The sequence below is a fragment of the Cinclus cinclus genome, chromosome 10, assembly GCF_963662255.1.
Source record: "Cinclus cinclus chromosome 10, bCinCin1.1, whole genome shotgun sequence".
NCBI lineage: Eukaryota > Metazoa > Chordata > Aves > Passeriformes > Cinclidae > Cinclus > Cinclus cinclus.
The window spans coordinates 6540791-6565461 of NC_085055.1; positions in this window are offsets into that span (position 1 = coordinate 6540791).

Consider the following 24671-nt stretch of genomic DNA (forward strand, 5'->3'; position numbering starts at 1 on the left):
GTGAAGTCAGTTGTGAGGTGTCTGGGGAAAATTTGCTTTAAGAACATAATAAGAAAATAAAAAACATCAGGGAAAGCTAAGCTGGCTTATTGTCAATCCATTTTCCACCTTAGGAGGATTTCTCTTTTTTTTTGCATCATTTGCATTATTGCCTTATTTACATTATTGCTATTTTCTGGGAATCGCTCCAATGGTGGGAATGCAGGGTCATAATTTGATGGAATACGGTGACGGTGATGCCAGCTAAAATGTGCACGCACTGTTCTTTTTGGTTAATGTTACTGAGAGAGCAGGATGGTGGAGAAAATGGATGACCTACTTTTATCCTCTGCATTAGAGATACAAGGTTGTGAGGCTGTTCTAAAACACATGCAAAATCCAAATGGGATCACTGCCGTGGCTTCAATTTACACTAGTGTAAGTTAAACCAGGATTGCAGAGTAAAGATAAAGAGAAAAGTACAAATATTTTTTTGTGTCTGAAACATGGCTCCACCCTGCTATTCTTGGGAAACTTCATGTCCAACGCTGTTGTGAAATGGCATTCAATCATCCCCAACTGCTTTTAATTATCTTTGCAGTGTTATTGTTGCTGTTATCATCTAAGGATATGACTGAAACTCTGTTTATAAAGAAAAGTAATATCATTTGTTGGGCCAGCTGATACACTGACAGGCTTTCTGGCATATAAACCTGAAAAAGAGTTCCTGTGCCTGAAAGCATACCTGTTTTTTTTTTTTCCCCCAAACCAATAGTTTGTTCTAATAAAAGGTATTACCTCTCCTTGTAGAATTTGTCTCATTTAATTATACTAGCATTGAAAACAGCTAAACTAAATTGCATAAGATAATTTGTTTTGTCCCAAACCTGTGCTGTCAGCTCCAGCTGGGACCCTCTATTTCCAAACAGAGCTGAAACATCAGTGTTCAATTATTACCAGATACACATTAACTCATTTTAATGAAACATATCAGATAAAGCGTAATGAAAATCAGAAAGAGCATTAAGCATCAGACTTCTGGCTTTGAATCAATCTTTGAGAGACAGGGCTGAGGCTGACAAGGGTTGTGTCTACCCCTACTTGTGCATGGGATGATCTTGGTGCCAGTGCTGGGTCTGAATGAGACCCAAGTCTGTCCCAGAAGGGAGCTCCTGTACCTCCATCTCGCTGCATTGTTATCTTCATACTGACCCAGTTCTCTGTCTGGCAGAAACCCGAAGCAGAAGCCCCAAAACACTTGAACTCATTGTATTTCAGCTCAAGACAAGCAAGAATCATCCAAATATCTTTGGCCAAACTTATTTCTAACCGAGTTTCCAGCCAAATTTGTAGGCTCAAGGGAGTCCATGAATCACAGATAAGCAGCCAGACATTTTCTGTCTAACTTTTCTTCTAATTACAAATGGGTAAACATAATGGATGGAGTCATTAATTGCTCAAAATTAACACTGAGAGTTTGATGTAATGGGATCAATGCTTAGATACAATGATGAGGAATAAAAGTATTCAGTGCCTGGACAAAAGGAAAGTTTCCTGGCTAGCAAGATGGAAACAATTTTTAATGCTTCATTGTACCTTGACTACAAGGTACACACTACAGTGTTTAACTTAATGTTTGACTGTAAGCATGAGAGAATGCCTTTGTTTTGATCACGTGCACACTGGCCTGCTCTTAACATTTATTCCTCAGAAATAAGGATTTTATTTCAGGAAGAATTTGCAGACTGAAAGAATTAATCTTTTGTATGTCTTCTTCCTTGGAGAGGTTTTTAGAAGGAATATATTTGTTCAATAGCTTTCTATCTTTTTGTATAAGTGCTTGCTCCCTCTTTCCCCTTCTCCACAGCTTGTTTACTCAGGGAATAAAAACTTGACCTTGACTTTAAGGTCTTCAGTGTTTCAGACTGTGCAGTCAGCAGAGAGTAAGGGGAAAAATCGATGTGTGCCATATTAGACAAGTGTAGGAGTAATGCATAAGTGCTGGGAACTCATCCTGGAAATGGAAACAACTGAGATAGTTCTTAAAGGAGAGCACATCCCACTGATGCATCTCTTGTGGTTAAACCCCACACCCCATCTTCTCCTTTCTGCACTTTCTACCTCTCCAGCTGTCTAACACATCCTTGGAGACATGAGAAGGTTCCCATTTCAGCTTGATGGGAGTTGGACTCAGGGAACAAAGAGGCTCAAATCTTCACCTCCTGCCAGATCTGCGTCTACATCTGACACTCTGGACATTACAGGGCTCCTGTCAACATCTCCAATAAAATATATATGTCAAAAGAATCAACAAGCCAGGCGAGAAAGGACAGCATAGAAAAAGATAGAGGTGGTGCTGTTAATGAGGGTGTCAGTGACTGATAAGGTTGTGTTTGTCACCAGTGGGCTCACAGAATACCCTGTCTATGCTGTGTTTTGGGAGACACTCTGTTGTTGTTTCCTTGCCATTTCTTGATTTATGGGGTGAAATCCTAGTTGAGCTGTCTCAGTGTACTGTCAGGACATTGAGGTTGGGGAGGCAAAGTCAGACTTTTATCTCCTGGCCATGCCTTTCCAGGAAGCTGTATGGATCACTGCCATTTAAATGCAATTCATATTTGGTTCAATGTATTTAAATACCAGTGAAATGTCCTCAGTAATAATAGCAGACTGTTAATACATATGAGTATGAAATTCTTAGTTAATTAGATGACATTAGATTATCAGTTGTATTCTCAAAACAGCTCAAAAGTACTCTTTTAAAGGGAATTAATATTTGATAGAGAAAAAAAAGCAACAGCATCCTGAAGTCTAAATTAAATGTCTGTGCCTTCATGGCTTTTACAAGTATTTTACTCATAATTTAGTCTGCCAAGGAATTACAGAATCCTTGGTGGAAGGAATCATAGGTGTTTTCTGCAACAGTGGGGGTTGCCCTGGGATGTGCACTCTCCATCAGGATTTCCTTCAGAGCCTGATTCCTCTTCCTGAACAAGGACCTGGGTACCTCTCTGTGGACAGGGAAGCTCCTTTGTGGAACAGAGGCTGTGGGCAGAGGCTCTGTGTGAGATCTGTTCCCCTTAGCAGGAATCAAACACCACATTTCCCAGGATTATCAGGTTAACATTCCCACAGCCAGGACATTTGGGGTAACATCCCAGGTATTGCAAGTGATGGTCATAACCAGGGAACGTCCCCATGCAAAGAACCTGTGAGGTTAATGCTCTGCATGTGGAAACAGCTGACTTGTCATAGCAGTAATGGCCATTCCTCAAATAAACTAGGCCAATGTATGTACATCCTTATTTGCAAATGATCCATACGTGTCATGAAATAATTTTAATTCTCTTTCTTATGTAACAGAAAATGAGGTAGAAGACAGCTGAAGTGAATTTCAAGCTGAAGCCCTCTAAGATAACCACATTCTTGTCAAAAAACCCCATTGTTCAAGATAATTTGAGAAACCAGCTGCTAAAATTCAGTCACTTTTTTCAAGGCAGCAAAGAGTATTGATCCGATCTTCAACACAAATAATCACCATTAGATTTCACCGCTTTTAAAATTGGTTTCTACAAATTTTATATGTCCTGCTTCCTCAGGACTGCACAAATTAGACAATAAATAGTATGATAGTTTCTTTCAAGTTTAAGCACATAAAGCAAGTGTGAATAGTTTTTGCCATGGTTTTATTTTCATGACTGTTTCAGAACTACAGATGTTACTGCTCTAATCCACCCTGAATACCAGCAGGGCTTCATTGGTACTACTCTGTTATAAAATAAATAAAATAAACACCACTAACAGCAGCAATAGTAGCGAGGAGATCTTAAGTTATCTCATCTCCTCCTTCAATTTTGCCCTTACAACATCACATCAGGACATTTTGCTGGAGCTGAGGGGAAGGAGGGGTATTGATTTTCTCAAGATTGCTGGCTTTTTCTCATCCTACGTGATGCCTGGGGTTGGTATAAATTGTGCCGGGAGCACGGCATGGTGCAGGCATGGCTGGGGCTGGGGCTGCAGCAACGCCTGCTCACTCAGACAGTGCACAGCAGGGACCTCGCTTGAAATCTCAGTGTATTTTTAGTTGAGTTATGTGAGGGATGAAAGTAGGGCATCAGCGCTCAGCAGAACTGTACAGACAGGTTTTGCATACGGAGCAAAACTGGAGAATGCAGTGGGGGTTGGGCTTCTCCTTCTTTTTCTTTCATTCTGCTGACTTTGTGCAAAAGTTGAACGTCAGGTTTTACCCAGTGAACTTACATGAGTTTGTACCATAGATGTGTGGGGGAGAAACAGCCAGTTCAGAGCCAGAGCAGTACCAGGCTGGCCTGCATTCCCAGTGGCCCCATGGGGGACAGTGGGAGAGCTGGGGTATGAAGAGGTGTCAGCAGCTTCCCCAGGACATCCTCCTGGTGTTCCTGGCTGGGAAGCCAAGCAGGGAAATTGGCATCACTCGGGGCATTTCTCTCCAGCCTTAATCTGTGGTCTGGAAAGCAATTTGAATGGAAAATGAAGAGAGTTTGAGGAAGGAAAACAGGACAGAAATTAAAGGAGTGGAGTCTGGGCATGATAAACTCTTTAAAATGATCATTTCTCCCCACCGAAAGGAAGTATTTTATTTTCCCTGTAAGGAGACAAAATGAACAGCAGGGACTATTGTTGTGGCAAGAACACCTGGAGATGTGCGAGCTGCAGCGAGAGCTTGCTGGCAGGGATAGCAATGGCATAATTTGCAGCAACATCTGCAGTTGGCCCAGCAACCACCTCTCCTCATTAATTAGCAGAAGCAGCAGCTCTGCCAGACAGTCCCATTGGCTTTGCCTTGTTACTCTGCCCCTCAGCTAATGAGCCATCCTCTTCCCTTCCTGCTGAGTGAAGCCAGTCTGACCGAGAATGGGCACAGAAGAGTGGTGTGCATGAAAGGGGGTGGCAGTGCTTGTCATCATTTTGTGTATCCACCCTGCAGGTCATATTTACTACAATCACATGATTCAGCAGCAGTGGGCTGCGGGCTTATGGAGATAATAGCAGAGGTTCACTGGTGACTCCCCTGTCTCTCCTTCTGTATTTAATTTTATGCTGCAAGGCATGAAGCCGTGTATGTACAGGCCTGGCTTTCCTCTCTGAAACTGTTTTAGATTACATGCAGTTTATTCACAATTATGCTTTGATCTTCCAAGCTGACAAACATGTTCTTTGACCTTGCCTCATTTTGTCTGTCTGGAGATGATCCATGACACTATCCTTCAGGAGCAATTTGGTTTCCACCAGTGAAACAACATCACAACCCAGCTCTGCTTAACCTCCATTTCCACACAATAGTTAGTCCAGTTATGCAAGAAAGCAGCATGTGCATCAGTACCCAGAGACCTCGTGGACATCTTTGCTTGGCCAGTCCATGCCATCTCCACAGGACACTGTCTCACACTGCTGCAGCAATGGAGAAATTAATACAAGGCAGAGCAAGGCAGCAACCATTAGCAAGTCCCTGGGAAGCTCAGCTTTCTTGTCCAGGGTTGCACTTAAGATCAAATGTCAGTTCCTGCACGTGGCTGTTTCCTGGGGAGCTCCAGGTCTTGCTGCAAGGGAGTTTCTCTCCAGTGGTGCAGGCAGGATCCCGTTTGCCTGCACACAGGGCGAGCCTCAGGCAGTCTCACTCAAGCCATTTCATGCACAGTTTAATTCTTTGCATAGTGGGGAGGGGGACTTATTCCAAGAAAACCAGATCCAAAATGATCAAGGTGGCTTAATAACACGAGGCAAATGGCAGTGCTATGGCCCTGCCAGACAATAGCAAAACACATTCGGATGCGCAGCTCAGACCTTGCTGCATTACACATGTAATTAGGTTGTTTCCATGGTAATGATCTAATTATGGTCTTCTTGGCTTTGTGTAATCACATTTGCTGCATTTTGGCAGAGCTGTTTTCCTTATTTTTGAACTGCAACACTTGGCAAGATGTTCTTTCTAAAGCCGAATAATAATTTTTGCCTGATGGAAACCGACAAGTCTGTGAGCTTTTATTTAAAGCAGGGTTGAAGGTACAAGACGAGACAAAACTATATATATAGAATATCTATAATATATATGTATATATAAAGAAGGATTTTAATCCCTGTAATTTCTACTCTTTTCTATCTTTTATTTCTTTTTTTTTAACTTTTTTTTTTTTTTTTTTTTTTTTTTGGTGCTTAAAATAATTGCAGCAGTGGCTCCCACACGGGAGTGAAAACTCCAGAGATGTCTTTTATGTCTTTTGTGTTCCTGGGGTTAGGGACAGACTGACCTTAAGGCAAGAGATTACACCTCTCTCGGCTTTATTTTCCATGTCTGGGGATGATACTGACTTCAGACAAGCTACATAAGGTACAATATTTCAATAAACTCTTTCAGTTCCTTGTAAGAATGATACCTTAGAGAGAGCTGGTGAAATCCTGGCCCCAAAGAAATCCAAGGGCAAACTCCTGTTGATTTCCAGAGTGACGCAATTTCCCATGTGAGTGTTCAAACACCTTAGGAAAAAAAAAATCAGATAGAAAAAGCCAAACCTAGCAGACTGGATTCCCCACCCTGCTGCCCCAGAGCTGGGCAAGGAGGGTGCTGTTAGACTTTGGGGACACAGATGATGCCTCTTTTCTCCACCATGGCACCGCCAGGGAATCCCGCTGACGAATTTGTTGCTCCCGAGTGGGATCCCCTTTACTACACCCAACCCCTCCCTAGAGATCGGCTCATTCCTCTGTGTTACAGGCCAGTTTTGGGCAGGTGCAGAGTTCAAGGCTCTGCCAGAGCCAGTGCTCATAGGGATTTTCTGTGTTCTGTGCTCTGTTGTGTAGGAGAGGTGCTTATTATAGCCTGCAATCCCTCCTAAGGCAACTCCCTCCTTGGAGTCAGCTGTAAGATCTGGCTGTTACTTATCACTTATAAAGATTTTTAAAGCTTTCTTGCAAAACAAGAGAAATATTTCTGGCTTGAGCAATAAGGGATCTGGGGAAAGCCAGGAGATGAAAGGTCAAGCAAGAGGAGCTTGTGAAACCACACTGGAGCAGAGCTGCAGGCTCTAGTCAGCCAGGAGCTTGTACTGCAATTGACAGGGCTATTCATGGAAAGGGTTTTGATTAGAGTTGCCATGACAATGGGAAACACCTAAAAAAGATCTCTGAAATGTTATATCGGCATCAAGCCAAGAAGTTAAGCCAAATCCTGCACTCTGGTTATTCCTGTGAGTCAGTGGCTTTCATCACAGCATTGCTAAAAGAAGGATCTGCTCGTCTGACTTTGAAGATTTGGGAAAACAGGTATGAAATGTAAATTATGATGGAAAAGATTTGTGCTGTAAAGAATTCGCTGTGGAAGGATGTGGGAAATACCATAAATACTGTTTGCAGCTCTTGCTTACTGTACCACACATAAACACATGGAGTCCTGTGGTTTTGATGGACAGGTGGGTATGGTTGTGTTCTGAATTAATACAATATAGCACTCACTCTGCACAGCCTCTAGGGTCTAGGGATTGAAATTCCCATCTCTAAACCTTTACCGAGAGTTTTCAAATCCAAAATGAGTGGTGCTGAATTTCAAGGACCCAGCAAAAATAAATAATTTTGAAAGTAAAGTGTTTTCTCAAGATATCAGAGGTGAGAAGAAAACCTGGTGCTGCCAATTTTTGAATGAATAATGATGTGAGGGAGGATGGGGTTTTTTTTCTTCATTACAGGTATCTCTGAGCACAAGATCCCTGGAGCTTCCAGCAAGGACCAGACTGTATTCCCCTGTCAGTTTAATCTTTTCATTTTTTGCAGAACTGACCATGCTGTTTGCCCAGAGAAAGAAAGTTATGCTGTTGAGCCATATGCTTTCCTGTTATGTTCTGCAGAGAATAAAGCTGTGATTAGCTATTGCCACTTCAGTTTTAGCAGATTGACACTTCTCAAATGCCAAGATATGCCCAAATAAGCCCACAACAAGTGCTTGTGAATGGACAGGCAACTGTATAGCAGTCATGGTGAAAGTCAAATAACAGCAGTGAAGCGGGGTGGGGTCTCAGGTCTGCTCTGTCACTTCTCCTTGTGATGTGAATGCCTTTTGTGGGGATCTTTCACATCTAATTTCCTTGCAGAGCACTCTGATGGAACAGCTGTCTGAAGGGGACAGGGTGGATCCTCTGTATTTTATCTGCTCAGGACAGCAGTGCAGGGTACAAAACACAGCCAGGAAGGCATCATCTCCTGCTTCTCCTCCTGTCTCCACCCTATCTAACAGCTCAGCAGCAGAAAGGACAGGTTTGTCTCCACAGAGAATAATGGTGTGTTAATGAGAGCCCTGCTCCCTAAAACTGCTGGTTCCTGAACTTTGGCTCTGGTTGTGCTACTAGAGAACATGGAATTCCATATTTTACTGTGCAGGCTGCACAAATTCCCCTGCTGTGCAAATCCTCGAGTGTGAACCACAGTTACCATCCCTTGCCTTCAAGGTATTGCATGCTTGTAGGACTGAAACTAGAGCTGAGGAGCCTGTCCTGCTTTCCACAAGCCTGTGAATTTCATTAATGCCACCAATGGGTTTATGTCTGCCAGTACCAGACCCCTCTGATTTATTCTGCCCTTGTTCCCTGCTTTTGTAACCCAGATATTTGCACAAAACAGAGCAGCAATGCCAAGTGCTGGTGTCTCCGTTCCTGCTGCACAGGCTCCATATGCTGCCTATCTGTGTCAATTCCAGGGAGCTCTGCCATTGCAGGAGGACAATTTTCAGACTGTGTGTGTATAAATTAGAGCTGACAGTCTGCAGCTTTAATTCATGGACTGAAGCTGATCTTTGCTCATACCCTACCCATGAGATAACCTTAGCACCATGATCAATACAGCCAGATAATTACAGCTAGCAGAAAAGCTAAGTGCAGGTTTCCAGTGGTTTTTTTCATCAAAACCAAGTCCTAGGGATATGTTCCTGCCAAGGCTTAGACAATTCTCCTTTATTGCACCAGGAGCTCACACAAGCCTAATACTATATAATACTTTTTACATGAACACCCTCAACCAGAAATTTCCTCTCATCTAAATCTAGCTCCTCTATCTTGGTATGAGTCTCTAATGTAGCCTGCACATGTAGGGGGAAAACTGTCCCTCTGTTTCCCTGTTGATCTAGTGCCAAAACCACTAACGTCAAGAGCCAGGAGGAGAATGACTGAGAAAAAGGAAAACCTGATCCATGAATCTTCAAAACCTTTGGGCTTTTCTACCTAAAGCTGGTTGATATAATTTCCCACTTGCACCTGGTCACCCCAGAACTTGTTTTCCAAACACATGTTGGTCATTTGCTCTTTATATATTTGCTTTTCCAGCTGTCATGTGAAGCCTGTCCTTTGCAGGCAATGACTTAGGAGGAGATCCTGACAAGCAGAAATCCATTTCACACTGCCCTGGGAAACACTAGTCAGCCTGGGGATATCCTGATTTTCTGTATCAGGCGGAGCACTAAAGAAGACACTACTGCTGACCACAAACATCAACTGCCAAGCCTAGAGGATATGTCAGTGTTCAGTGCATGGTGTCAAGCGAAACATGGGTGTTTTTCCTGTTTTCACTTCACAATATACAGAATCAACAAGGTCCACAAGGCGTGGATCAGGATACCACAGACAAAACCCAAGGAAGAGCTTGGATAAAAACTCAGCCCTGTGCACCAGAGCAATGCCCATAGGTGAGCCCTCTTCATGGGAAAGGTTGATGTCCAGCTCTGACTCCAAGGACATCTGGAATTAAAGAGCAATAGGAACCCTGCAGCAGCAAGACAGCGAAATGACTGCAATCATTAATTGCACTGCTATAAATTCTCTGGCATGAGAAACTTCCACAGAGTTTTGAAGAAGCCATCATCAACATGGGCTCTGGTGCCCATGCACACACACACAGCATATGTATACACAGAGATCAATAGATTACATATGGTGCACATGGCATCATTCATGACTCTTCCTGAAGGCTGTCACAAATCTGTGATGTATTGGTTAAGAAGAGTACTGGGGTAGTCTTTTAATTAGTCCACAGCTTGGCTGCATTGTAAAATTTACTCTCTGACATTGCATCCAAAATTTATAACCTTTCAAATAAAAGGAACACCTCAGAGTCTGCGTTTTTGCTAATCAGAGGTGTTAATGGTAAAAGCACAAACTCAGAAAAGTGACATGTTAGACAGTTACTCATAATATTCAGAAGAGTTTCTCAGGCCAAGGTGTGATCCTGTAAAAATTAATTTGAAAATATATGGGCTCCCAGATGTCTTACTCATGTCTGTATATTACCTGCTAGATGCAGGTGGAAGGAAAGCTGCCCTTTATTCTGCTGTGGTGAATTCTTCCCAGGAGCTCTGTTAAATGAGCAGGGTTTGGCTGTTATAGGGCCTCAAGCTCAGAAAAACCCATACAAGAGAGGAACAATTCATGGTGAGCACAGCCAGGGCTCAGTGCCCTCAGTGAGAACTAGCAAAGACCCTGAGAGGACAGTATGGCACTGGTTTGAGAGGATTTGGGTGCTAGAATAGATGACTGTGGCTCTCAGCCACACAAATATTTTGTTTCAAAGACACACATTATTGTCACTTGGCTTCATAGCAGCTGTTGCCAGATGTGCCTTACTTTTTGTTAGGATAGGAAAGGGAAAGACATTGTCTTCAATGCTGGTTTAAAGATGTACTAAGGGCTTCCTGCAGAAATAGCTGTTCTTTGAAAAAGTTTATGTTGTGTAGTTGTTCCTTACTGCCGACCAGCTCTATTGTATGGCTTTTTCACACCTCACAATTCTGCTGAAGTTAATGGCAAAAGAGAAGTCAGACAAGCTTGTGCCACTGTATGGAGCAGGGGCTGTCATGTGGGTGGTGCAACAAATGTCATCTCTACCTGAAAAGCAATTTATGCCAAAAGAGACCCAATGTGATTGACTGGCAGGGAGTTGTTGGCAAATATTTATAAAAATGTAACCTTCCTTCATTCTCCAAATCAACTTGTTTTCAGTTATTTTAAAAAGTTTATTTTCAGTTTTGTCCAATTACGGCCTTTTTTTGCAATGAGCTTTCCATTCAAGCCACACGGCTCTTTCATACTGAAATTTTTCATTTGGAAAATGTCTAAAGGTGCATTTCAATCACTGAAAACTCTTTTCCTTCAAAAATATTGAAAAATATTGCTTAGGCCAGCCACTAAATATTCCAGAGTTTGCTATTCAGTGATTTCTGAACACAAGTGCTGAGAAAGTCTTAACTACCACTACAGCAAATTAACTGGAAAATCTTTTGCTCTGGTATGGTCCAGAAGTGTCCAAAGAGAAAGGCAGGAACACACAAGGCTGGTTTTGACACCAGACATATTCTTTTTTGGTATGTACTAATCTGTAACCATACTGCAAGTAGTAGATTAGAGTTTCCCATAATAGATACACCCTGAATACTTTACAGGGTCCCAGAGGTCACTATGGTTTGTTCATTTGTATTTTAATCAGCCCCAGAGGGAAAGGCTATTCCCCAGTCTGTTGAGGAGTTTGAGTTTACTGCACTGCAGGTTGTGGCAATTGTGATTGAATATGTCTTTCTTTGCAAAAAGTAGTAAAACTCCCTCATTACATTTGGTGGTGGTTTCTATTTGTGACTAAAAGAGCTTTCAACTTCAGCAAAGAAAACAAAGAAAGGAAGAAAAGCCTTTTCTTCATGGACATATAGTAATAGAGCAAGGGCAAATTGCTTCAAACTTAAAAAGGGAAGGTTTAGATTGGGTATTTAGAAAAAAATCTTTACTGAGAGGGTGGTGAGACAATGGAATATGCTGTCCAGAGAAGCTCTGGATGCCCCGTCCCTGGAAGTGCTCAAGGCCATGGTGGACAGGGCCCTGAGCAACTTGGTCTAGTGGAAGGTGTTCCTGCCCATAGCAGGGGGAATTGAAACTGGATGATCTTTAAATCAACCCCATTCTGTGATTCTATAAACAGAAGGAGTTTGGTGGATAGTTTTCCGTATTTCCAGTAACTCTTCCCACTTTCAGAAAACAGTCACAAGAAAAGATACTATGCTTGGATGTTTCATGGTGCTGGCTGCAAATGTCACACTGGCCCCACTCCTGCCAGTCTGTATGTCCTGGGAAATGCCAGCTCCCTCTGGGCATCTCAACTTCCTGACAGATCCCTGCCTGGGAAGGGTTTTGCACCTGTGGGGAGGGACCAGCAGAGGTGTATGGTTTGGATGCTGTTGGCTGTGGGTAAGAGCCTGGTAGCAGTGTAGAGCCTGGGGAAAGCCCATTAGTTAAGAGCTGAGGCACCTGATGCTGTTATCACTAATGCCTTCAGCACAGGACAGGGTTGCAATCAATTTCATAATAAATCAACCCCATTTTCTAATATGAACCAATTTATCTGCCAGGCTGACTTGCCAAACACTATTAGAGGCTGAGGTCAAACTGAAAAAGACATATCACGTTTTCAGCTTCTCCTCCTAACTTCGTATCTCCAAGGCACACTCTGCAGTCACTGGTTCACAGCTCTTCCCTCTCCCTGGAGACTTCTTCAGGAGACTTTCATTTAGAGACGACACAGACGCTGCAGGAATTATGCATTTAATGACAGCCACTAACACGATAGCTAAGGCTGAAGCTATCACCTACCTTTTGTCACCACTGTACAGTATTTATGGAGATAGAATAAAAAGATTATTAGAAAGGCTTGATTTGTAGCAGAACTGAGAAAATCCCGGTTTACTACAACCAAGCCAATGTTATGATTTTTATCTGTGTTCATTTAGATTACAGCTCTGGTGGAGACACCCATCTTAAAGAATTAGCTACGGTAAACAAGACAGGAGAAAGATTTGAGAATGTTATTTATAAAAGAAATCACACAGAGATGGCCATAAAATGAGTAATACATAACAAACATGAATAAGGATACACAAAAGAAACAAAGGAATCTCTGCCTTGAATGGTCATTGTACAGCACAGGCTTGTGGAAAATTCACATACAGGGCAGTGAGGAGCTGGGAGCTGCTGGCAGCCAGGAGCCTTGGGCTGCAGCACACAAAAACACAGGGGTGTTTAACTATTCCTCTGACATTACAGAGTGGCCCAGCCAGCCACTGCCATTGCCAGACCAGTGAGAATCGATTATCACATTTGGAAGAGTTAAGGCATTGCTGAAAGCTGGAATAGTAATAATTGCATCAGCAGTTCCCATCCTGGGTGAGCGTGCATGTGAGCAGACATGGAAACAAAGGGTGAGAGGTGCCTTCCAGGGCAAGGGCAGCCATGGATGGCAAAAACGGGCTTAATCTGAAGAAAAACTTGGATCAGGAAAACTTAACCAAAACTGCGGGACAAAAACGTTAACTTGCAGCCAGACAGATACAAATCAGGTACAAGTCAGGCATGAGGAATGAATTCTCCAATAACACAATCACCACGGCAGCAGCACAAATGCCACCAACACCCAGCATCCCTGGCAATAGCTTGGCTTTTTCCAGGTGCAAATTCCTACTTGCATCACTGTTTCCATTAAACTAATGGAAATAAAATCCCGATTGTGGCATGTGTTTAAGGAAGTGCTTCACAATTTACGTGATGCCAACAAAACAGTCAGAATAACGTTTTAATTAAAAAAAAGAAAAAGGATTGCAAGGGCTACAAGGGTTCATACTTCTGAAAGAGAAGAAAGCCAAAGCATTTCAAGTGCATATCTAGGTGAAGCATCAGTGCTCAGGAAGGGTAGTCAGTAGAAATTTCATTGACAAACTCAGTTACAGGAGATGCCAAGGAAGGTGGCTGGTCTGACTCTTCCTTGCAGAGGGAATTCCCTCTGGTGCATTTCTGGAAATCTTTTGATTTTCCACTTACAGCACTTACCTACTGAAAAAATAACTCAAACTCTTTTTATTCCTGGCTAGACACTTCTAACAAATATCCCTTAATATTTTTGTCCTAATGGAAGTTTAAAAAAAAAAATCAAGCAGAAAAGAACTGGTGAAATATGCAGTAAACAAGATTACTTATGATGTGCTTTAAAAAATTATGGATATAAAGGCATAAAAGGAAGGATGTACTCTCTTAATCTTTTCCTTCCAAAGAAGCTGACCCTTTTCTATACTAGGTTGTGTTTAGCTGATGTATATCTTCATATACAAATATGATTTGATATGAAGCCTGCTGGACTTAGTAGAAGGGTTTCCTCTGGCATTCATCAGCACTGAGCCAAATCCATACTGCTAATGAAATTTCTTAGATAGTAATGATAACATTATGAATGGTGTCATTTTTGTTATAAAACCAGGGACAATAATATTCAATTTGACACAGCCTTAGTTTTCCTGAAATGTTGGTCCAGAGGCTCCCACTGCTTAGCCATGAAGTTGACTACAATGAGAAAAAAAGCAGTAGTAAAGTGGGTAAAATGGTGAAGTTCTATTACAGTTATTCTGAAGGCAAGCACAGTGAAAGGAGTAGATTCCACAGAGCAACCACAAATTACTTCACCACAGCCTCACACATCATAAGTGGTTTGTGCTGGTGACTTGGGTATCAACAGCCAAGAAAATGCAATAATATTATTCAGAAATTTCATCCATGTGATTTTTGCAAAATGTTAAGATTGGAAAATTGAATGGAAAATATTTTAGGTTGTCATGAAGATATCCTTTCTCTCCTTCCCCCTTCTCCCCCCCCAATACCCCTCAAAACAAAACCCCAAATGTCTAGAAGTAAATATTTAGTTGCCTGTTTCATCCCATCTTCAGCTTAAGTTTCCAAAGGAATTAAAAATAGGAAATTTAAAACTAATTAATTTGAAATACTGCAAAGGAAAGAATGAAACTTTCATGTCTGAGTGCCAAAACAAATAATTTAAACTTTAGAAGTTAATTTTCATACACAACTTCTGTTCATTTGAATTGCATTTTCTGAGGACTTTTTTCTCTTAACCACACTGTAAGATGAGCAGTGAATTTATCCACTGCAACACATCTGGATGAGGGGCTCTGTGTCAGGGAAGGTGACAATGAAGGTTTGTCTGGAGGCTGGGGATGTCACCTGGCGTCCTGAGCTGTGTCCCTCAGCAGAGGCTGGCCCCACCCCTGGAGCAAAGAGAAGCCCTGCTGACCTTTAGGCTGCCCTTGCCCCGTCTCAGCCTGGCACAGGTCACAGTAACCATTATCCCTCTGACTTTCACATGGCGCTTGTTTGGAAAATCTCCCCTTATGAATAAGCGTGGCTGGGAACTCTGCAATAACAGTAAAATACCCGCTATGAAGCAAGTTGAAATTCCTTTCCCTGCATAAACCTATCTGTAGAAAATGATGCCACAGCCACTTATATTAAACTGTCAGTGAGCACATCCCTTAAAAGCTTTTTATTCTGTTTTTAATTTATGGTGCTTGACAAGGAGGAGAATTGAGTGTCGCTGGTGCCGATCCCGGTGCAGCTCAGCCCAATTGCTCTGGCCAAGTGCTGGGCCAAGTGCCCGACAGCCCCAGCCATATATATCCTGGTTTTTCATTAACAGATATTGTCACTCCACCACCTCTGCACTCTGTTTTTATCCAGCTACTGGGCTCTGGAAACCATTAGGTGTCTTTCTCCATTAGGCATTAAAAACAGGTACACGTATTCAAGCAAGAAGCTTTGTCTGGTCGCATTACACTTCCTCTCCTTTTTGCCTAAATGTTCTCATTTATCCCACAGTGTTTTATACACTTTGGGATGGACAGTGCACTAGGAGTGCTGTGGTCCTTCTGGTAAGTGGGAAGGACATGATCGCAGCAGGGACCACTCTCACACAGAGCAGCTCACATTTTGTGACCCCTTGGGCTCCATCAACTGCTTTGGGGACATTTGTGAAAGACAGCCAATACAGAGATTCTACTTTCAGTTGGCTTCAATTTACTGTAACTGTAGCTGCAGCTCCACTGAAAATTGGTGCCTGCAATCAATAAAACTCAAAATCATCTTTAAACTTAAGGAGAAAAAGACCAAACCTTGGGATACTCCGTAGGTGAGTCTGCAAGCGGCTGCTGATGAATCCTGACTTTTGCAGGGGAAAATATCTGCACTTTTTAAGAGTATGGACCCTTCCTCTGCTTGGTACAGTGCCAGAGCAGCAGTGTCTCTCCCAGATCTTCACCCCAGTGTGATCACCACTGTATCCGGTGCTTCAATGTCATAGTGTCAGCTCATTAGTAAGGGGAAAGAGCTTCCCTTGATTAGCAGTAGATATTTAAGGAAGCAGTCTCTGGGTGTTGCCTTCTGCAGTATGCATTAGGACAGCCCAAGGTTTCTGTCCCAAGATACATGCCTGTGGTCAGACACAGAGGGGTGTGAGACAGGGAATCTTGGTTGTGACTCCTGAACTTGGCCCAGGAGCAAATTTCAGGAGCAAACACTCAGTCAAGTAATGTGGAAGGCAAGCAAAAAAAATCCTCCTGCTCTGGGCAGACAGGGAAAGCAAAGGAGATCACCTTGGCTTTCCTTCCTGCCCCTCTACCCTCCCACCATGGTGTGTATGCTAAGGGAGAGTTGCTGGAGGTGAAAACTTCAAAGAGTTAGTGAGGCAGCATATCAGGGCCTCTCCTTGCATCTCCTCACTCGGTGTCAGAAGAGATTCTGTCTGGGCTGGTAATATTTATAAAACTGCAGTGAGCAATGTGAGTGTTGCAATCAGCTCCCAGTGCTAAATATGGCTTTGGCAGATACTCTGGAGCTTCACTAAATCCCCTTCCTTAGGGAAGGAGAGCATCTCAGGCTGTCTATCACCCTGGCTCTGGACAGCCTCAGCACGTGGTAGAGCCTGCTGTCCCCAGAGGCTTTTGGCAGGGCTTCATCTCAGGCAGCAAGACTGCTAGGAAGGCAGGGAAAAAGCTAGAAACAAAGAGTACTGCAAAAAATAGGGTAACCCCTGGTAAAGCCACCTGACTTTTACCCTCTTCTATTGTTATTTATGTTCTGGGAGGGTCAGGCTGGTCCCTGCTCACAGTTTTGGGCAGCTTGTATGGCTTGGGGATCTGGGGCAGCCCTTGCTGGATTCCTGGGTTAAAAACATGGCCCTCAGAAGGTGGTGGTCTCCAAAAATCAGAGATGCTGGGAAATATGAAGAGGAAACCTAAGAGCAGCAATATTGCTGGGTATAGAGACCTGGAAAACCTGTGAGGCCTCAAAGACAGCAGCAAAACCATTGCTCCTGTGGCACATATTTGAACTTCTGCCAGGGAAAACTTCTGAGGTTTAACTAACAAATGGGGGCATTTTTCTGCCACAAAGAAGCTCTTTTTTGAGTCTGGGGAACCTAATCCATTTGCAGCGCTGGCGGCTCATGGAAATGTTTGGCAGATGGAAGCGGAGCGAGGCAGGGCACAGTGCCAGCGATGCGGTGAAGTGGAGGTGTCCCATCCAACAAGTCGTGTCTCCAGCCCACTTCAGCTCCTTTTGAGAGAGCACAAGTGTCTACCAGTGCAGATGTGCCTCGTGGGATGATTGCATGGACTTTTTAGGAGCCTTATGGAATTTGTTTCAGAGTGCCACCACCCTGTGCACAAGAAACTGCATCTTCTCCTAACAAGCTTTCCTTAAGAGCTGGTGCTGTCTCCCTGTGACTCAGTTCCCTCTGCAGGACATGGGCACACGTCTTATTTCCTGTATGTCTTATAAAAATAAATGCATTAAAAATTGCAAGATACCGGAAGCACTGTCATTAGTGTCAGGTATGTCCTACAGAGAGGAAGAAAATAAATAAAGCAAAACTCAGTGCATTTGCAGATGCTCATGAGCTGTTACTGAACAGCGAGGGTTCTAAGATTGTCCTGAGTTGGACTCCATGATCCTTGTGTGTCCCTTCCAGCACAGGATAATGTAGGATTCTACTATTCAAATGCATCACAGCAGCTCACCAGCACATTCATTTCTGCATCAACAGAGACGCCAGAATCTCTGTGCTGGCTGCTCTTCATCTACAGTGAGTGGCTCCAACATTTGGGATTCCCAGCAGGTTGGGAGTGAGTTGATAATGCTGCCTCAGGTACTGCAGGTTGCTCTGGTAGCATCACGGTGCTCCCAGTGCTTGGACCTGGCAGAGAGCTGCCCACACTCAGCAGCACGGGGCCTCAGCACCTCCCATGCCAGCTGCTCCTGGATAATCACCTCAGGCAGCCAGTGCAGACTGACCCAGGCTGCCTCTGGGCACTGGGGAGCCATGGAACACTCCTGGAGATGTCTCTGTGCCTCCAGTTCTGGTGGCAAATCTAGTTTCAAGTCAACACAGCAACACCTGTGTGAGATATCATGTTTTGTAGCTTTACTTCATTATGTCCACAGTACCCAGTAGAAGTAAAACCAAGGGAAGTTTTCCCATCTCCCCTGCCTATACATTAAATAACAATGGAAATATATTAATTATGTCATCAGTAGAAAAGAGACACTTGTCCTTCCCAATATTTGTTGGCTTCCAAATATCACCCTGACATTCCTAATCTCTTTTCTCTGTTGAAATACAGGATTTTTTGAACAGGTTTCTAGTGTAGACAAAAAACCCCTGAGATTCCTACAGATTGTGTGTCCTCCAGGCTAAGTAGTCATCCTCCTTTGTCCTGAGCCTGAAATAAAGCCCAAGATGAAGCAGGATGCTCAATTGCCCACCTGGGAACTTTGGGACAGTGGGGCCAGGGCAGAGCCTCTCTGGTTGCTGAACTGACAGGCTACCAGCAGCCCCACTGGGAAATGATTGATTAGTTTTGCCTTTGCCATCTGCTAATTAGCTAAAGGAATGGATTTGCAGATCCAGAAAGCTGCCTGAGGGGAGGAAAACAGCCAGAGACATTGGTACCCTCAGGTCAGTGCTGACAGCATGCAGCAGCACTTGAGGCTCCCAGCGAGGAGCAGCTCATGGGTCACGTTTTCTCCAGCCAGGAACCACTTGCTGCCCCTGCCCTGCTGCCTCCATGGTGGCAAAGGGAAAGAAAGGAGAGATCTGGCTCCAGTGCTTGACTTTAAAAGTCGCAGTGACTTTAAAATTAAAATGAGTGAATCCATAAACGCCTACATGTTTGCATTGCTATTGTCAGAGCACAGAACTGCGGGATCACCCTGGGGTTGAAATCCAGCCCCTGGCTGTACTCAGGACTTAATATCTGGGAGCAGCATGGGCAAGTGAAGGGCAGGGTTTGGTGCCAGGACTGGATATAATTTCATGTGTTATGTCCACTTGATTGCCTACTTAGAAATTATAAAAATGTACTGTATTTTAAAACTGCAGTCATAAGACAGCAGTTTCCATCTGAATGATAATGAAACACACTCCAAGGTTACACTGGGACTTCGCTGGTGCTATTAGAGATCAGCTCAAAGCTACAAAAGAAAAAATATATTGCACTAATAAGTGTTCCTCGTGTATAAGTTCCCCTTCAGGAGTAATTAAATGTGACTTTTCTTTTTTTTCTTTTAGATGGCTGATTTGTGGGATAGCTGTCATATTTTTGTCTGACCCTCGAAAAAGAGAATTTGAAGACTGCTATATTTAAAGACAGTGACTATTCACCCTGGGCAGCATTCCCACCTGGCTATGGCAGGAGCTACTGCTTGAAAAATGTGCTTCCAGGTCTATGAGTGAGTCCACAAGGATGAATTTCAATGTACCACAGAGAAATAGTGCATGGGCTTGACCCTGCTCCTTCTTTCCCATGTAGAATAACCCACGGCTTCTTCAGCTCTTATGTCTGTACCTCCCATGGAAATGTTTCCAGAAATGGGAGGCTCAGTCTTTCAGGATCTTGGAAAGTCTCTGAATTGCTGGGAGGCATCACCCCAAGCTCTTGTATGGCCATGCAGATGAATCCAGCTGTGCACCCAAGGGATGATCCAGGCATGGACCTGGGGGTGCAGCAGGCATACACCTGCAGAGTGCACCCAGGAATGCATCCCTGGCTTTTTACCTAGGCTGAACACACACCTTTTGTCACTGGAAGCACTGGAAAAGGCAGCCCAGGAAAGAGGTGGAGTCATCATCCCTAGAAATGTGCAAAACCCTTGGCAGAGTTAGGTAAATGGTTAGATGTGATCTTAGAGGTCTTTTCCAACCTTACGGATTCTGTGATTCTCACCTGGAGTCCTACATAAACATTAACCATCACAGGGGCTGATTTTAACTAACGTGACAAATTGCAAAAGAACTGCATGAAACTCAATATAATTACACCTCTGTGGCCCAACAAATTGTATCAGGCTCTCCAAGTCCCCAGTAGCCATCCCCCATCCACAAAGTTTACTTGTGCTAGAGAGGGAAAACTCAATAGCAACGTGGATTGTCACTGGCTGCTCTATCCAGGTCTGGAGATGAACAGCTGCTGAAAGCCGGGTAAGAACTGAGAGCAGTCCAGGACTGCAGGGTGAGCCCCTGGGTCTCCTCTGCAGAGGAACAGTGACAGATTTGACCTCCTGGCTGCCTGTGTGGATAAGTGAGGGAGGGGGTGACCAGATGGCTCTATTGAGCATTTTATGCCACTGAGACCAAAGGAATAAGTGTGGGGGCTGGGAGGGAAAAGCTTGACTCAAGCTTTCACAGACATATATCCACACAATTAAGGTCAGGGGCTTATGGCAGTCAGTTCTATTTCTATTTGTTTATTTATTTGTTTTCCTAATAGCTTGATTTCAGTGCTGGATGGCTGCATCTGAGCCCTGCAAGCTGCTGATTTTGCAATCCTCTCTCTCTTGTGAAAGTGTTTTGTTTATATTACCAGGCATGTGTTCTTTCAATTTTTGTTTATATCTCCTGTATCAATCAGTGAAACAGTCTCAAGAAACAAGGCCAGGCCAAGGAGAAACACGCAGGTTTTGTTTGGACTGAGATACAACATTCCTGAAAATTGGCTGCACCTCAGAAAAAGTCTGTGAATAATGGTATTTACTGCTCCCCTTCTTGCAAACAGAGCTGAAACCCAGTGACTTGATGGGGAAGGTAGAGCTGATTAACCCCTGGCTCCCCTCACTTTATTAGCTCTTCACATGGTAAAAGAAATCTTTTGCTGAGCAAGCCTCAGGATGAACTTGGCCATCCTCTTAGTCTCTTTCATCCGTGCTGAAGGCTGGTGCTCATACCTTGCTAACAGGACAGGAGCATCCATGGATGAAACCAGATCTGTGAACAGATCTGTGTGTATCTGCTTTTAACCTCTCCCCCTGCCTACCACGGGAAAAACACTGTCTGCTCAGTCTCTCTCTGCTGCCAGTGCTCTGCACATGCAGTGGGATCAGACCACCTGCATGACAAATCCTCAGCCCCAGCACTCGAAATCCTGAGCTGATGGTGAGCACCAGGATGGGATGGGTGGCCAAGCCTGGAACATGGGCTTGTCACCCTCAGCTGGTGGGGCTGGTAGGGAATCTCTGGGCTGAGCAGCCCTGCAGAGGCTCTCCCTGCTGTCAGGGCTGTGATCTGATCTGCAGGCAGAGAGGGAGAGAGGAAAGGAGTGGGATCATTGCCACTGAGGACCCCAAGCTGTATTTTCCTCTAGACTTGAGGTTTTTGCCGACTTGAATTAAAACAAGAGATTCTTCCAAGAAGCAAACATGGGGAGGGGGAAAAGAGTGCCAGCCAACAATTGCTGGATAGGTCAAAGAAATGGGATTCCTAACAGGATTGTGACAGCTCAAGGATTTACAGATGAACGCTTAAGGACAAGTGCATATATTTGTGCCTGGGATGAATGTCAAAGGACATAAATACCAGTTAAAATTTATTCGAAGAAAAAACCTAACACACTTGTACTCCAGTCATTACAAGTCAAACAAAGCAATTGTCAATTCCCTAGCAATTTACATTTAAATGCACAATCTAATTCTCATGCTAAACTGTCTATTTCCAGTGTAAGCCTTACACAGACTGTGCGTGGGACGGGGAAGAGGAAGGCTATAGCTGCACTTGTGGATAGCCACTGGTCTGGGGGAGCTGTGCTGTGCAGCTGAGCTGAGTGACCTATTTTTCTGGTTTCCCTCAAACAAATGGGGACACTCACTTTTCAGCAGAGAAACCCAGAAACATTTTCACCTCAAAGGCGCAGAGGAGATGGGTAGATCTGGCAAAACAGGATCAAGATCAAAATGTTCAGGGGTAGCAGGGCCCTAACATGTCATTTTTAGAAACAAGCAGGTCCTTCATCAGACAGAGAGGTCTTGTCCTATTCCATCTTCAAAACCAAGCCCTCTCCCAGAACTCTGCTTATTGCAACATATTTCTGCTAACAAGATAAGACTTGCTGTAACATCAGCCTGCCTACACGTCATCCACTGCCTGCTTCCCATCTGTTAGTCTTGATATTTCCTTAATCTCTTTCTCTCACACAGCTCCATGAATAGTTCCCCTCTGTAGCACAGGGAGTGAAATTGGAGAACGCAGCATTGCTCTCTGGGAAAGGCATATATTGGTTTGAAATGAGAAGCTTAAAGGCCCAGGCAGGTTGGCTGTTCCCTGAGACAACAGAGAGAAACGCAATGAGAAAATGGAGGGAGAGCTGAATTTGAAGTGTCTGTTCTTTAATTATAAATGTTCTTCCTCCAAACAGCTTTTCTTAACAGCTGGTCATCAATTACGCAGAGTTACTGAGGTTTTCAGACAGGAGATCAATAAATGGGATTTTTTTTCTTGGCCAGGAGAAACCATTACATAATGGCTGTGTTTCTTCCCTCTGCTTGCCAAGCTTTCAGGAACTGGCAGGCATTCAAGACAGTGAGGCTATTCTTAGACAGGGGGCACAGCATCAAGCTCAGCAGCAGCAGCAGCAGCAGCAGAAGCAGCGTGGACTCCAATGCCTGGAGCCCAGGAGGGCATCCAGGGAGGGTCAGTATAGGACAGGACACATCATTCCCACCCCAGGAAGGGCACAGAGCTGGATGTGGCTCTTGGAGGACGTATTTTAATGAATCAACAGCCTCCGTGCAGCAGCATGTCCGAGATGCTTTTAGAAACGTGCTGGATCTAAATAAAAACAGACCAGACAGTGACAGGGGTAGATGGACAGGCTTCCAGAGCTATCTACTGCTTCACAGAGGAACCTCAGGATGTGAGGCAGAATAAATATAATGGTAGTGTAGCAGCTTGAGAACTGTACACCTTTCTTGTATGTGTTATTTGCAGTGAGATCGAGGCTATCGGCAGAAAAAAAAAGAAAAAAAGAAGAGCTGCTTTTTCACAGCCTGCAACCTTTGCTGTGTGTTCCATATAAATCAGGCTGCTGCTGTTTGCTCTAAATGGAGGATCTCATCTGTGTCTTTGCAGATGACCCGTCTCACAGACATGACACATAAGCATTTCCAGAGACATTTCTGTGACCTGCTATCATGCCATAAACCATCTGGCTACTTCTATAGTAGCAGAGCTTAAAAACGAGGCCACTCCCTTTGCAATCTGTGGCTTACAAATAAAACAAAATTCTGTGCAAGGGTTGTGCTGCCACAACCTCAGGTTGTCATGTGCCAGCCTGGAGCTGCAGCAGTGTGTTTCAGTCACAGCCAGCACTACATAATGAATTTGTCATCTCCTCATGGCATAAAGCTGTTGTATGGGATGGTACACATCTATCAGCCCTTCCTCAGGTGAAAGCAAGCAGAGTCAGCCTCATTAGGTTACGCTTGGTAGAAATATAAAACTAAGAAAAAGCAAATTTTGAAAAAAAAAAGAACTGCACCTTTTCCACTTCTGGAGGTTGTCAGTATCAAGCACGGAGGGCAGGACCAGGGTGGGCTGAGAACCAGCCTGAAACCACTCTTGTGAGTGTCTCTCATGTGAGCATCACCAGCGAGATCCCCACCAGGGTGGTCCTTGAAGGTGTTCAGAAAAGCAATGCAAAAACCAGAAAAAAACCCAAATATTTTCATGGCTCAAACACTACGTGAGACTGCTCAAGCTGCCAGAAAGGCCCAGTGCTCTGGGGAGAAATGAAAAGATGTATTTCAAAGCAGAGCAATAAAAGCACATTACAGCACCTGAGCCAAAACGTGCTCTCAGTTCACCTTCCAGAACAAGGCTTGGCTGACATCCACGTGTATAAAGGTTTGGTCTCAGAAAGAAGGACTTCCAAGGCTGTTTCCCAGTACAACAAGCTGGGGCACAAAGGCATTTGTGGTGTTGGCTTTCCCCAAGCCCCAGGGGTCTTGTTGTGATAGTTCCATGTGTTACATAGCCACAGATTTTCTTGTCTGACCCCTGAGCAAAGCAAGTATAATTCAGTCATCTTGTATCTGACAGTTCTTCTACCTGCCTCTGCAGATGATTTCCCTTAAAATAAGTATGGTGTCCGCTGCCAGGTAGTCAGTGGTTCCTGTTTGCAAGCAAGATAGCTAACAATAAAACTCCCTGAAGAAAACTAGACAAACGTTAGAAATTGCCCCTGAAGCAAAGGCTTCATAAAGCAAGTGTACATTGCAAGAGCAGCCATGGCCTCTGTGATATAATTTTCAAGATTAATTCATGCTTAATAAACAGCACAATAAAGCCAGTTGATGGCAATTCTTTTCTCCATGCCACGTAATGCTTATTGCCTTTATCCTATCTGATGCATATGCAGAAGGGAACATGTGCCAGCATGTTGTAAGTTGCCTTGGTATGAAAAGGCAAATTACACTTTATAGGTGAGACTGAAGGAATAGACAGAAACGTTTGCACAGGGAAAAAGAGTAACTTGA